This window comes from Microtus oregoni, unplaced genomic scaffold, assembly GCF_018167655.1.
Source record: "Microtus oregoni isolate MIOR12 unplaced genomic scaffold, Mior012 000002F_ref0000024, whole genome shotgun sequence".
NCBI classification, from domain to species: Eukaryota; Metazoa; Chordata; class Mammalia; order Rodentia; family Cricetidae; genus Microtus; species Microtus oregoni.
Genome location: NW_024543061.1, coordinates 67,058,152 through 67,070,631, shown reverse-complemented (window position 1 = coordinate 67,070,631; position 12,480 = coordinate 67,058,152).

The window sequence follows — 12,480 nt, the reverse complement described above, 5'->3', positions numbered from 1 at the left end:
CAAGATTCCATCCCCTGGTTCTCACCGAGTGCTCCCCATACCACCTGGCCACACCACGTTGCCTCCTTGAGGATAAGTGCCAGATGCAAGGAGAGAGTATGAGAAGCCAGCCTTCTATGGTGAGCCAAACCGAGCCGAGCTTCTGTGACTGAGCTGCAAGCTGGCAACTGACTTACAGTCATGAGATCCGCCAAGCAGGTGACGTGTGAGTCCTCTTCATATGTGAATTAGCAGATATGCCGTGGATGCAGGAACCAGCAGAAGGTGCCGAAGGAGGCAGCACCAACCTAAGGCTGGCTATGGGCTATAAGATTGACACCCTGAGGGCTGGGGAGATAGTTTAGTAGATAAGTTATTGTTGTACAAACATGAGATCCCTAGAACTTTCATTTAAAAATAAAAGCAAAACCTGGGAGGTGGCACACATCAGTACTTTCAGGGGTGCTATGTGTGGATCCTCAGGGTTCACCGGCCATCCATGAGCTGCAGGTTTATTAAGAAACCCTGTCTCATCCGGGCAGTGGTGGTACATGCTTTTAATCTCAGCACTCAGGAGGCAGAGGCAGGTGGATCTTTGAGTTTGAGGCCAGCATGGTCTATGGAGTGAGTTTCAGGACAGCCAGAGCTACAGAAGAAACCCTACTTGAAAAACAAACAAACCACCACCACCAACAACAACACAACCAAACCAAAAAAGAAAGAGAGACATTATCTTAAAAAGTAAAGTAGAAAGCAGCTGAGAGGGACACTTGACATCAACCTGTGGGCTCGGCACACACACATCCCCTTGCATACATGTCCACACTCACAAGAACACACAGACACAGAAAGAACGGTGCCCGGATGGCCTCATCTGCTGACCTGGACCACTTTCAGATTGGAGAATGGGGAAGGCCAGACGCTCTTTTGTGCTTGCTGCTCCCCAAGGGTCCTTTGTTGGAGACGCTCTTCTCAGTGGCCGAGTCATCCATTCACGTCTAGCATCGAGACTGGGAGAATGGTTCAGTGGCAGAGCACTTTCACGACATGCCTTGAGATCCTTGGTTTTACCCCAGGACCGCGAAGATCCTCAGACAGTATAGTCGTAGCATTTAGGAAAGGGTGGGCACAGAATGGTCAGAGGTACCCAGTGCAGTCATGTAGTAGAAGGCACAAGTGAATGAGTGGAAAAAGGCTGAGATGGTGGGTACCTCACCAAGACCTTTCCTAGTCCCTGCAGCCCATCCTGTCTCACCGACCTCAGCACAAGATCCTAGAACATGCTCCTCAGATCTCACTAGCTTCCCCAAACCCCTCTCCATGAACTCTGGAACACTGTGTGTTCCCTCATTACCTTGTAAGTCACAATCCAATAGTTGTCATCAAAAGCTTATCTATGCAGTTTAAACCAGAGTAGTGTGAATACTGACGTTCTAAAACTTAAATTTGTCTCACTCTATACCCAAGCTAGCCTCAAACTCACAATCCTCCTGCCTCAGTGTCCCCAAGTGCTGAGCCAACACACTCAGCTTCAAATAAAGTTCTGACATCACATTTTCAACTCTGGCCCACAGAAATGCGAACAAGTATCGGCCAACACACAGAGTCTACACTGACATTTCATGAGCAGCTTCTTTTCTGGTGGGAAACCTCCCACAGTTTATTCTCCCTTGAAAGTTCTCCTTCAGGGTACCCATTACAAGTTCTTCAAAAAAGAAAAGAAGATGTGTTCAGAAACTGGATGTTTTTCTAGTTCCTATAACTTTTACATTATATTTGTCAAATTTCTCTGTATTAGGCTATTATTGTACGTACCTAATTAATCAGTGTAAAATATTACACACTGGAAAGGAGATTTTAAAGTAAGCCTATCAGTGGGGACCATCATCTAGTTCATAAAATAAACCTTAACAAATTGGCTTGAGAGTTTTGTTTCATTTTGATTTCGATGAAACAGAATCCCACACTCTAGCCCAAGTTGTTCTTGAATTTACAGCAAGCCTTCTGCCTCAGCCTCCCAAGTGTTGTTAGGCTTTCATGCAAGCGATACCCAACCCATCTAAGGATGTTTTAAAGACACGGATTAATAGGATGTTCTTAAGCGCAATGGGGTGAGAAAGAAAAGAGCAGGGGATAGCACACTCCTATGAGCCAGTCCATGGGAAGAGAGGGCGTCTCAGGGGAAATCCAAAAATACATCGAATTGGAAGAAGATGAAAATACCATGCATCCTCTAAGTTGAAAGAGAACGCTGCAGTGCTACAGGCTCACATGGGGAAGAGGAAAATGCGTAGATACCAAACCCAACGCCCCCCTGAAGAACTGAGTGTGACCTGCAGCATGGAGTCAGTGGCACTGGAAGGAAGAAGTCTGAAAAGAGACCCAGGAAGGTCCGTGGAGTACAGGGCTGACTGGGGCAGGACCGGGAGACCCCTGGCGGGCCTGCCAGAGGAAGAAAATGAAATTAATACTAATTCTATAAATCTTTTCAGTCCTTGGCAGCTCATTTTAAGATGCTTGTTACCCCCGGACCCAAACTAGCAAAAGAATACACACAAAAATTCATGTCAATAATAAACATAAATCCACAGGAGCCCAATAAAACCCTAGGGAAACTCAGCACCATGTAAAAAGAATTACATACCCTGCCCAAAGAGGTTTATTCCTAGAAAGCAAGGCTGTTAGTTTTTTTTTTTTTAATTATCTGGGTAACCAACTCTATTAAGGAAAAGAGGAAAAATTACAAGACCATGTTGTTTTTTTAAGCCTTTGAAAAATTTAGTACACACCTGTCATCTCTACAATGTAAATCTCTTGCAGGTTATTGTGACTATCAATAGGTTCTCCCTTTTCATAGCTGAGTTGTAGCCCCTGGTGTGGATGTGTTGAACATCCCTTCATGAAAGACACCTGAATTGTTTCTTGTTTGAAGCTATTGTTTAACTGCAGCCCACCTGTTTGTTTAGACTCCCTTGGAGCATCTCAGCAGCACTGTTAGCTTTGTTATCCAAGTCTTACAGTGTGTTCAATCTGAGTGGTTCACTTGAGGGAGCAACTGTACCTCGTGCTATTGTTTTTCTTTTGCCTTGGGTGCCCACATAAGTTTTTTTTAAAGGTTTATTGTTGTTATGTTTAAAATACGTGCATGTGTGTCTGTGTGTTTATCTGTGTGTGGGTTTGTGCCTGTGAGTACAGGGGCCCTCGGGGGCCGAAGACCTCAGATTCTCTGGAGCTGGAGTGACAGTGGTTGTGAGCCACTTGTTGCTGGGAACCAAACTTGGGTCCTCTGGAAGAGCAGCAGCTGCTCTTGAACGCTGAGCCTCTGCTGCAGCGCACCACATCCATGTGTTTGTTGGCAGAATAGGAGCACAGCTGACATATCCATAGCCTCTGTGTCGTCTTGCAGGCTTGTTGGGCTTTTCTTCCTTGGTAATCAAGCCATCTGTAATACAGACTGCTTCCTTCGTTTCTGGGATCTTTTCTTCCATTTTCTTGCCTTATTTCTTTGGCCTGGGTTTCTGGCATTTTGTTAATCCGGTGTCAAAAGCAGACATTTTTGCCTAGTTCTAAATTCCATGGAATGCGTTTCTGTTGCTGATTTCTTAATGCATGTGCATCTCTGAGACATCTCCCCAGTAACTTTTTTTTAGGACAGGATTTCACTGTGTAGCCCAGACTTGCTTCAACCTCCCAAGTATTGGAATTCCATGTATACCCTATGTCAGGATCCCAATGTTATTTCTTTTTTTTTATATATTTATTTATTATGTATACAATATTCTGTTTGCGTGTATGTCTCCAGGCCAGAAGAGGGCACCAGACCTCATTACAGATGGTTGTGAGCCACCATGTGGTTGCTGGGAATTGAACTCAGGACCTTTGGAAAAGCAGGCGATGCTCTTAACCACTGAGCCATCTCTCCAGCCCCCCCCCCCCAATGTTATTTCTTATACTTTGTGAGGCTCTGCATTTTTCTCAAATAGTCCAATTAAGACTTTTGGCTAGAAATAACTATATTACTTTTGAATTTGTTATTATTATTTTTTTTATGTGTGTGGGTGTTTTGCCTACATGCATGTCTACGTACCATTTGCATGCAGTACCTGTAGAGGCCAGAAGAGGGCATTGGAGCCCCTGGGACTGGAGTTCCAGAGGGTTAGGAGCCACCCTGCGGGTGCTAGAACTGGAATCCAGGTCCTTTGGAAGATCAGCTGGTGCTCTAAACAGCTGAGCCATCTCTCCAGCACCAATGCATTAATTTTTAATGACTATCTTCATGCATGGCCCTATTTATATCAGGACTAGCGGAGGAGTGGCATTTTGTGGAAGCCATGCTGGGAAACCTCGTTCACATTAGCAGGTTTGCCCGAGGGTTTATTATAGAAACATGACTGTGAACTCTCTGAACTCTTTCCAACTTCCATGCCAAGAATAACATGGGACTCTGTCATCGAGACTTATTTTTAAGAGTCATCAGCAGACAGTCCCTTCGAGTCTCCTCCAACGCTGCTGAAGGAAGAGGAGCGGAGAACATCCTAGCTACAGAGACCAGTTGCTTGGCCTTCTCTTGCCTGGGAGAATCCACTCCAAATTCTTTCTCAAGCTTCATGACTATTGCTCCTCCCCTCAAAAGTCACCTTCTACTCGGTGCTTGTACTGACTGATTTTGTGCATCAAGTTGATACAGTTAGAGTCATCCGAGGTGATGGAGCCTCAGTTGAGGAAATGCCTCTATGAGATCCAATTGTAAGGCATCTTCTCAATTAGCGATCAATTGGGGAGGACGAAGCCCATGGTGGGTGGTGCATCCCTGGCCTCGTGGTCCTGGATGAGTACACTATGCAAGCCATGGCCTCTGCACCAGCTCCTGTCTCTGGGTTCCGGTCTTGCTTGTGTTCTGGTTCTGACTTCCTCCAATGATGGACTTTGATCTGGAAATGCAAGACAAATAAACCCTTTCCTCCCCGACTTGCTTTTTGGTCATGGTATTTTGTCTCAGCAATAGAAGCCCTAACTAAGACAGTGACTTAGAACAGGTTAGAGACATTGACTCGTTTCTACTTTCAATACACATTTACCAAGCTCTAAGTGTTGACTGTACATGTCTTCTGCTTTGTAGAGAGTGGCAAGCCCTGCACACTCATTTCAAAAGAACACCCACAGCAGGTGTGAACTGCCACTGCTTTGTCTCCCAGAGGTAGCTTGCTGTGTCCCTTCCAAACTCTTTAGTTCAGGAGATAATATATAGATAAACATTCTGAGTTTTAATTCAAAGATGATAGAGGATAGATGGACAGTTGGATGATTTGATTGATTAGACTGATGATAGATAAATTGATTAGATAAGAGATAGATAATAAATGAAACACTGATTGAACACTAATAGATAATAGATGTTATATACATGATTGATTCATTGATTGTTGATAGATAAATGGCGAATGTATTTATTGACGATAGATGATAGATACATGATTGATGATAGATAAGAGATGAAAGACAGATGTTTAGATCAAGAGAGAAAGATGAGAGACAGATAATAGGTTGATTGATGATAGGTTGGTTGATGACAGATTGATCAATTGTTAGATGATGGGTAGATAAATAAAACATACACAATAGACTAATTGATGAAAAATTGATTGATGAAAGATACTTAGAATGAATGATTAACTGAGGGTAGATGGTTGATAGAGAGATAATTGATATATAGATAGATGATACATATAGATTATAAATAGATACAGGTGATAAATAGATAGAGAGAGAAACATGATACATGATACATACATGATAGATGATAGATATATGGATAGATAGAGCTAGAAAGATGAGAAAGACAGATGGTAAATAGACGGATAATGGCTAGCAATACCTAGACAGTGACCATCACTTTGATGGAACACCTGATTGCAGCAAGCCTCCCTATAGGATGACAGCATTTTCTATGGCAATCATTGGAAGAAAAAGAGCCACTAACCAAGTGGTATCAGGTTATAATTCAAAATTGCCCCCAAGTGGGTCAAAGTTGTCTTTTCAGCTTCATGGGACAGAAGTCTTGGAGTCTCAGGCAAGAGAGGCCCAGCTGCAGGGATCCAGGCTGCCTTGCCTTTGCCCAGTGCCTGGAAACTATGCACACCACTGGGCCAGGGAGGGGAGAGCACATGGCTTTGCTCTCTGGAACCCAAGAAAGGGCAGCAGGTCAGTGGTCAGTTTCCAGCATCCACACGGAGGCGCCCCTGTAACCCCAGTGCCAGGAAATCTGGTGCCCTCTTCTGGACTCTGTGCATACTGTATACACATGGCACACAGACAAACATGCAGGCAAACACTCATATACATAAAATAAACCTTAGAAAATGTCACTTCCCCTCAGAGCATCTGAAACCCACTGGATATGGTAACACCATCATGGTGACGCTTAATGCAGGGGCTGGGTGTTGGGTGCCACCACCTGATGGCACTGCCATGACTTGGGTGTCTTCGTTGCTATGCCATGAAGATGAGAATGCTGCAGCTCAGAGGAGCCCAGCAGCACACTTGGGATGACGCCGGGACTCTAATTGCTGCTCAGGCTGTTTCTTTAGACTCCCGGGGGGCTGCCCTGGGGAGTGAGCTCATTCCCACCACAGGGCCTTCCGCAATTCAGGCTCTGAACTTCCCGAAGGAATGCAGCAGAGAGGCTCATGGGATTCTACCCTCAAAAAGTCCATCCACCCTGGGCAACCTGGTTCCTGCAGTCACTCAGCAAGTGTGCACAAGAGCCAGGGAGCATCCTAGGGTCCAAGATGGCCAACCAAAGGGAGAGAGAAAGGGAGGGATGGCACCATTTTAAAAACAGCTTAACAGAAAGAGGCACATCCGTGACAGGTGTTGTCTAACAGAAGTGAAAGAGGGTTTTGAGAAACTGTCCCAAGCGTTTGAACCTAGTCTGAGAGCCAGAGGACTTCTCAGGCTAAGGAGAAGCTGGCTGAGACACTGCGTCCAAGGTTCCTAGAAGAGAGAATAGTACAGCACAAAAGCCCCAAGGCAGGGGACCTAGTGGGGCTCACATGGGACACTGGGGAGAGGGTCCCACTCTAATGAGGCCGGAGGGTGAAGCAGGGGCTCAGCGTGCAAGCACAGGGAGCTAGCATAGATGTTGCAGAGCAGGAGCGGCTTCCTGGGGTACAGGATGGGTATCAGTGTCTTCCACACCCTCTCAATGGCTGTGTGGAGCCTGGGATGGAGGGTGGGTAAGAGCTGCAAGGTCAACGAGGAGATGGCACGTCAGAAAACTGCCCTCTTTCCGGTGGTTCTCTCGTCCTACCTTCATTACTGGGTAGGGTAAAGTCTTCCTAAAGGGAAGGAGACAAGGAAGAGAGAGAAGGCAGGGTTGGGAGCCTCCCCTTCAGCTGTGGAAGGGCTCTGCTCTTCCATCCAGCAATTCTGGGGTTGCCTGGGCTTCCTATTACCCCAGGGTGCACCTCCACACTGTCCACACTCTTGCTTTGTTCCCACCAGGCAAGGGGAAGGTGTGAGAAGCTGAAGGCCACAGAGGCCCAGACGAGGACAGGGTACAGAAGAGATTGTGAGGCTGTACTTGCTGCAGATCCAGCCAGCTGCAAGACCAACAAACCTCTAAAAAAGCTGGGAGACTGACCCAGGAGCCACTGTCTACACTGGGTCCCCCACTTCTTCACTGACCCCTCGGGACCTGCACTCTGTTTCCTTCCTCTCAGACTTAAAATGTGTCACCTTTATCCCGTCACCCTTAAACTCGTGAAAACAGTGTTCTTCTAATCAAGGTGTGTAAGGAGGCAGGGGCAATGCCGGAGCTGTCCCCACGTACCCAGGGAAGGAAGGAGGGCCGTGGAACCAGTTGTATCCATTTGTTCTGAGTCTCTTACAGTGTCTTCCTGCAAAACTCTTTCCCACACTCTTCCCCTCACTTGCCCCTGCTTCTTAATCCCTGAAACTCAAGACCTCTATCAACTACAAGTTTCAGAAAGGCCATTCACATTCAAAAGCAGCTTTGCTTAGTCTCTGCTAGGGTTAGGAGTAAAGAGCATCCTCAGTGTAGCAGTCTCTCCGGTAGCCAGAGCGCTCACAATGAGGGACAGGTACAACCTGAATGAACTTCCCCCTTGGCAAGCGTGTCTACCAGACAAACAGTGTTCCTGCATGTCCGCGGGTGACAATATGATTTGTCCCTGTATCCTTAGCTAGATCATGCGGGCTCATCCAGATGGGTAGAGGGTTTTTAGTGACAAGTAATCATGGGACAATGGCCTTTGCCACTTCCTGATGAACTTACAGTGAGATTGTCCACACTTAACCATCCTGCTCACTGATTAGTGAACATACGGTGTGAAGATGTTCATGGAGAGATGGGCCAGTAACTAAGAGCACCTGTTGCTCTTACAGAGGGCCCAGGTATTGATCAGAGGGGGAGAGGGAACTTTGAGAAGTTATCCTAGGGGCCATGGGGCATCAAATATCTTGGCTCACTAACTCTCATGCCCTCTGCAGGGCCTATTCACAAATTCTGATGCCTTAGGAGGTAGGATGAGTTTGTTTACTTTTATTCAAGACAAAAGACAGCTGCTGTAGGGACCGGCTGACGGGAATTCTAATTTTCTTAGGATTTAAAATGTGATTGGGTACTTTGAACACACACGAAACCACACACAAGCACAGATGAAGCTTTACTGAAAGACACCAGAGTGTTGTTGAGGCTTGGATGTTGCAGCTTGTGTCTTCAGGCAAGCTCCCAGCTCAGAGCTTCAGGCCCCTGTGTCTGTATATCAGAAATGGTAGAACCGAGTAAGCGGAGGGCAGACATCGGCAAAAGAGATGCACCCTGCTACGAGGAAGCCACAGTCCCAAAGCAAGGTGAGACCTTTCTTTCAACAGCAATAGCAGGTAGCCACGAGGCAGTCTGAGTCTCCAATGCTATCTGTGAGGTGGTCTAGGAACTCAGACAGGCAGAGAAGCAGGGGCAAAACAGACAGGGCTAGGAAGCAAGAAGGGCGGAGGGAAACACAGCTGTTTTGACCCGGAGGTTGGAGATATGGGAGTAGGTGCAGACATCCCAGAGAGAAGCAGTACTGTGGTCCGTGTAGCAAGAAAAGCCCTGGGAGGCAGTCTCCAGTAGCCATAGCCACCACCGTGCAGCTAGGAGAATTCTATAGCTGTGAGTAGAGGCCTGGGGAAAGTGCTTCTGTAGGATGGATGGCTCTAGACATCCCCAGAGTCCCTTCTACTGCTGTGGCCTCTAGGATCTCAAAAGGCATTGTCACAAGTACTCCCATCCTAGACCTTCTTGCAGCTTCTTTTGAGAATGAGCTCCTGGTATCTAGTGGCAACAGACAAGAACGTAAGAATGGCTTTATCCAGATGGAGAGCTTCACCCAAATGGAGCCACGAAGCTGAATCCCCAGTTCTGCCGACTGCACCTCCAGAAACTTGGAATAACTTCATCATCTCTAAGGCGTTGGCTCCCCAAAGGGCGCTGTAAGAGACCCTGTGCACCCTGCAGCTGGGAGTGGGAAGTGGAACAGAGCTAAGAAGGCAGAGCCCCCGGCATGGGCGAGTAGGAGCGGGGCACCCTTTTAGAATGCTGTAAACCAGTAGTGTTGGCCATTCAGTCCCTGGTCCTCTGTCTTTCTGTCATGGAGCAGTTCTGCCCTCTCTCTCAGTTTGAGAGGTGGCGGGAAGAGAGTAGGGAAATGAGACTGAAGCCATCCCGGTTATCACTGGGCCCAGGGAGGGCTGCAAGCTGAATATAACTTGGTGAAAAAAAGAACCCGGGCTGGGTAGTGTGTCTCACACCAACAGCCGTACTACTCAGGAGGTTGAGGTAACAGGATCGTGAGTTCAAGGTCAGCCTGCCCTACATAGGGAGACCCTGAAAAGGAAGGAAAGGAGGGAGGGAGAAAGGGAGAGAAAAAAGTAGAAAGAGAGGGAAGAAAAATGAAGGAAGGAGAGAAGAGAGGGAGAGAGAAGGAAGAAGGGAGGAGGGGACAGCTGCACCAATCTCTCCTGGGCTCACCCTGCAGTGTGCCTCTGTCCCGAGCCTCTCTGTACTGGAGATGGGCCCAGGGACAAGGATGGCTCCAGCAACAACAAATTCCTAGAAGGTCAGGGCCACGGACGCCGTTCCTTTGCTATGAGTAATGTGGTCAAACAAAGCCCCTGGTATTTTCAAGACCATTCACCGTGCCGAGAGCTGGGCCCACAGCTCCGCAGCTGGGCCCACAGCTCCGCAGCTGTGCAGGGTAGAAGGCAGCCCCAGATCTCTGCCTTGGGTCCAGCCTTCAGGAGACTCCTGGTCTAGAAGTGGGGAAGCATTCTAAAGATCTTTTCAGCCATACCCCTGCCTCCTGGTCCAAGTGTTATAAGACATAAATGTTTAGGAGTCTCTCTAATGCATCTGATGTGACCCAAGGAGCCTGTGTAAGACATTACACATTTAGGAAGGGATGAGACCTGGTGTCCTCTTCATCTTCCACTACAAAGGGCTACAGAAGAGATGCTAGGAGAAAGAGAAAAACGTACCCCACCCCCGCCGCCTAGTGTCTTATTCTTCCTTTTTTTCCAAGCTACGGATCCTTGTTTGACTCCAGCCATCTTCCTCAGATGATGGTTAATGTTGATGGACAGGCTCTGGAATTTCCAATGAGGCACGCCCCTGACACACCTGTGAACGATCGCCTAGATCAGGTTAGCCCCTGGCACACCTGTGAGAGGTCACCTAGATCAGGTTAGCCCCTGGCACACCTGTGAGCTCTCACCTAGATTAGGTTAAGCCCTGGCACACCTGTGAATGATCACCTAGATTAGGCTAGCCCCTGGCACACCTGTGAGCTATCCCCTAGATTAGGCTAGCCCCTGGCACACCTGTGAGCTCTCACCTAGATTAGGTTAAGCCCTGGCACACCTGTGAACGATCACCTAGATTAGGCTAACCCCTGGCACACCTGTGAGCTACTGCCTATCACCTAGACTAGGCTACCCTCTTTGCATGACTGCGAGGCATGCTCTTCTTCAGGCTAATTGAGGTGGGAAGAGCCACCCTGTATGTTAGTGTCACTATCCTCTGGGTACCATCCACTTAACACTGACCTGACTTTCTGGTTCCTCACTGCAGGTGCAATGTGACCAGCTGCCTCAAGCTCACGATCTCCCTGCCTTGATGCCTTCCTTAAATGGTTCTTATCAGGGCATTTTGTCCTAGCATCAGACAGGCAACGAAGACGCCCCCTTCTGGCCACACATGTGTAATAACCACTCCTGCTGGGAGCCATCATTCTTAATAGGGGCAACTAGTCTGCCCATTCTCAGTGGCAGGAGTGGGGGAGGGTCTTTCCTAAAGGTGAATGTCACAGCAGTATGTCACGCTACCCTAGAAACCAAATCTTCTGCCTCAGGTCATTTTGTGTTTGTAGTAACTTCTGGGAAGGTTTTTATGATTGTCCCGTCAGAAAGGAGAACCCTGAGACACAGCAAAATAAGGCAAACTCCAGCTGGGGTTTTCCCACTGTGTGAACATAGAGGCACCCCTTGGACCCTCAGGGTGACTTCGAGGGACTCAGGCAGCCACTGCTACCTGCTCTTCATGCGGTTCCCACCTGACAGGAAAGAGCAGCATACCGGCAGGCCACAGCACAGTGAACTGCCCCCACACAGCCATGGGAAGGACCGTGAGTGTCCCCTCCAGAATCCTGACTGTCATTTCCCCTGGCTTGGTTTCAAGGAAGGCATTAACAGACTCAGAGAGTCTGCGCCCTTCACAGTCGCCTGCAGAGCGTTCCTCCAGGAGCCTGCTGGAATTTCTGAGCTTCCCCAGGGATGAGCAAAATCCTGGGGACAGTGGCGGAGGGCCAGGGGCATCCAGGGGCCAGTGCCCCTCAGGTCGGTATTCCGGAAACATCCCGGTCACTTTGGATTCAGCAGCGCAGGAAGGAAGGTTCTTGTTAGCGCCCAGTTTCCTGTGGGCAGGAGGATGATCTCAAACAGCTCCCAGCGCCTGGGCCAGCAGCCAGCTGACTTGGATGGTCAGAAGGTGAAATTTGAATGCTGGTGAATGGGGGAGCGGAAGCTCAGCAAGGCTAAGCTGAGCCCATTCATGAAAAAGATCTAGTCTCACTTCCTTATTGCCAGGAGTAGTGTGTGTGTGTGTGTGTGTGTGTGTGTGTGTGTGTGTGTGTCTTGTCTGCTCACGGGAGGGCAAACAACTACTTTCTGTCTCATTTCTTCCCCAGACTCCCACTCTTCCTTTTTTCTGCCCCCAGTCTCAAATACGAAGCTTATCCTCAGGAAACTGCCAAAAACTGTGTAGCTGGTCTGTGGTTTGCCAAAAAACGAAAGAAAAAAAAAGAGACAGATTCATGCAAAAAAAAAAAAAAAAAAAAAGCAGCATTCTCCCTTTCCTAAGCCTGAAAACCACCCTCCCCCCTCCCCTTGTCTCTGTCTCTCTCTCTCCCACTCTCTGTCTGTGTCTCTGTCTGTGTGTGTGTC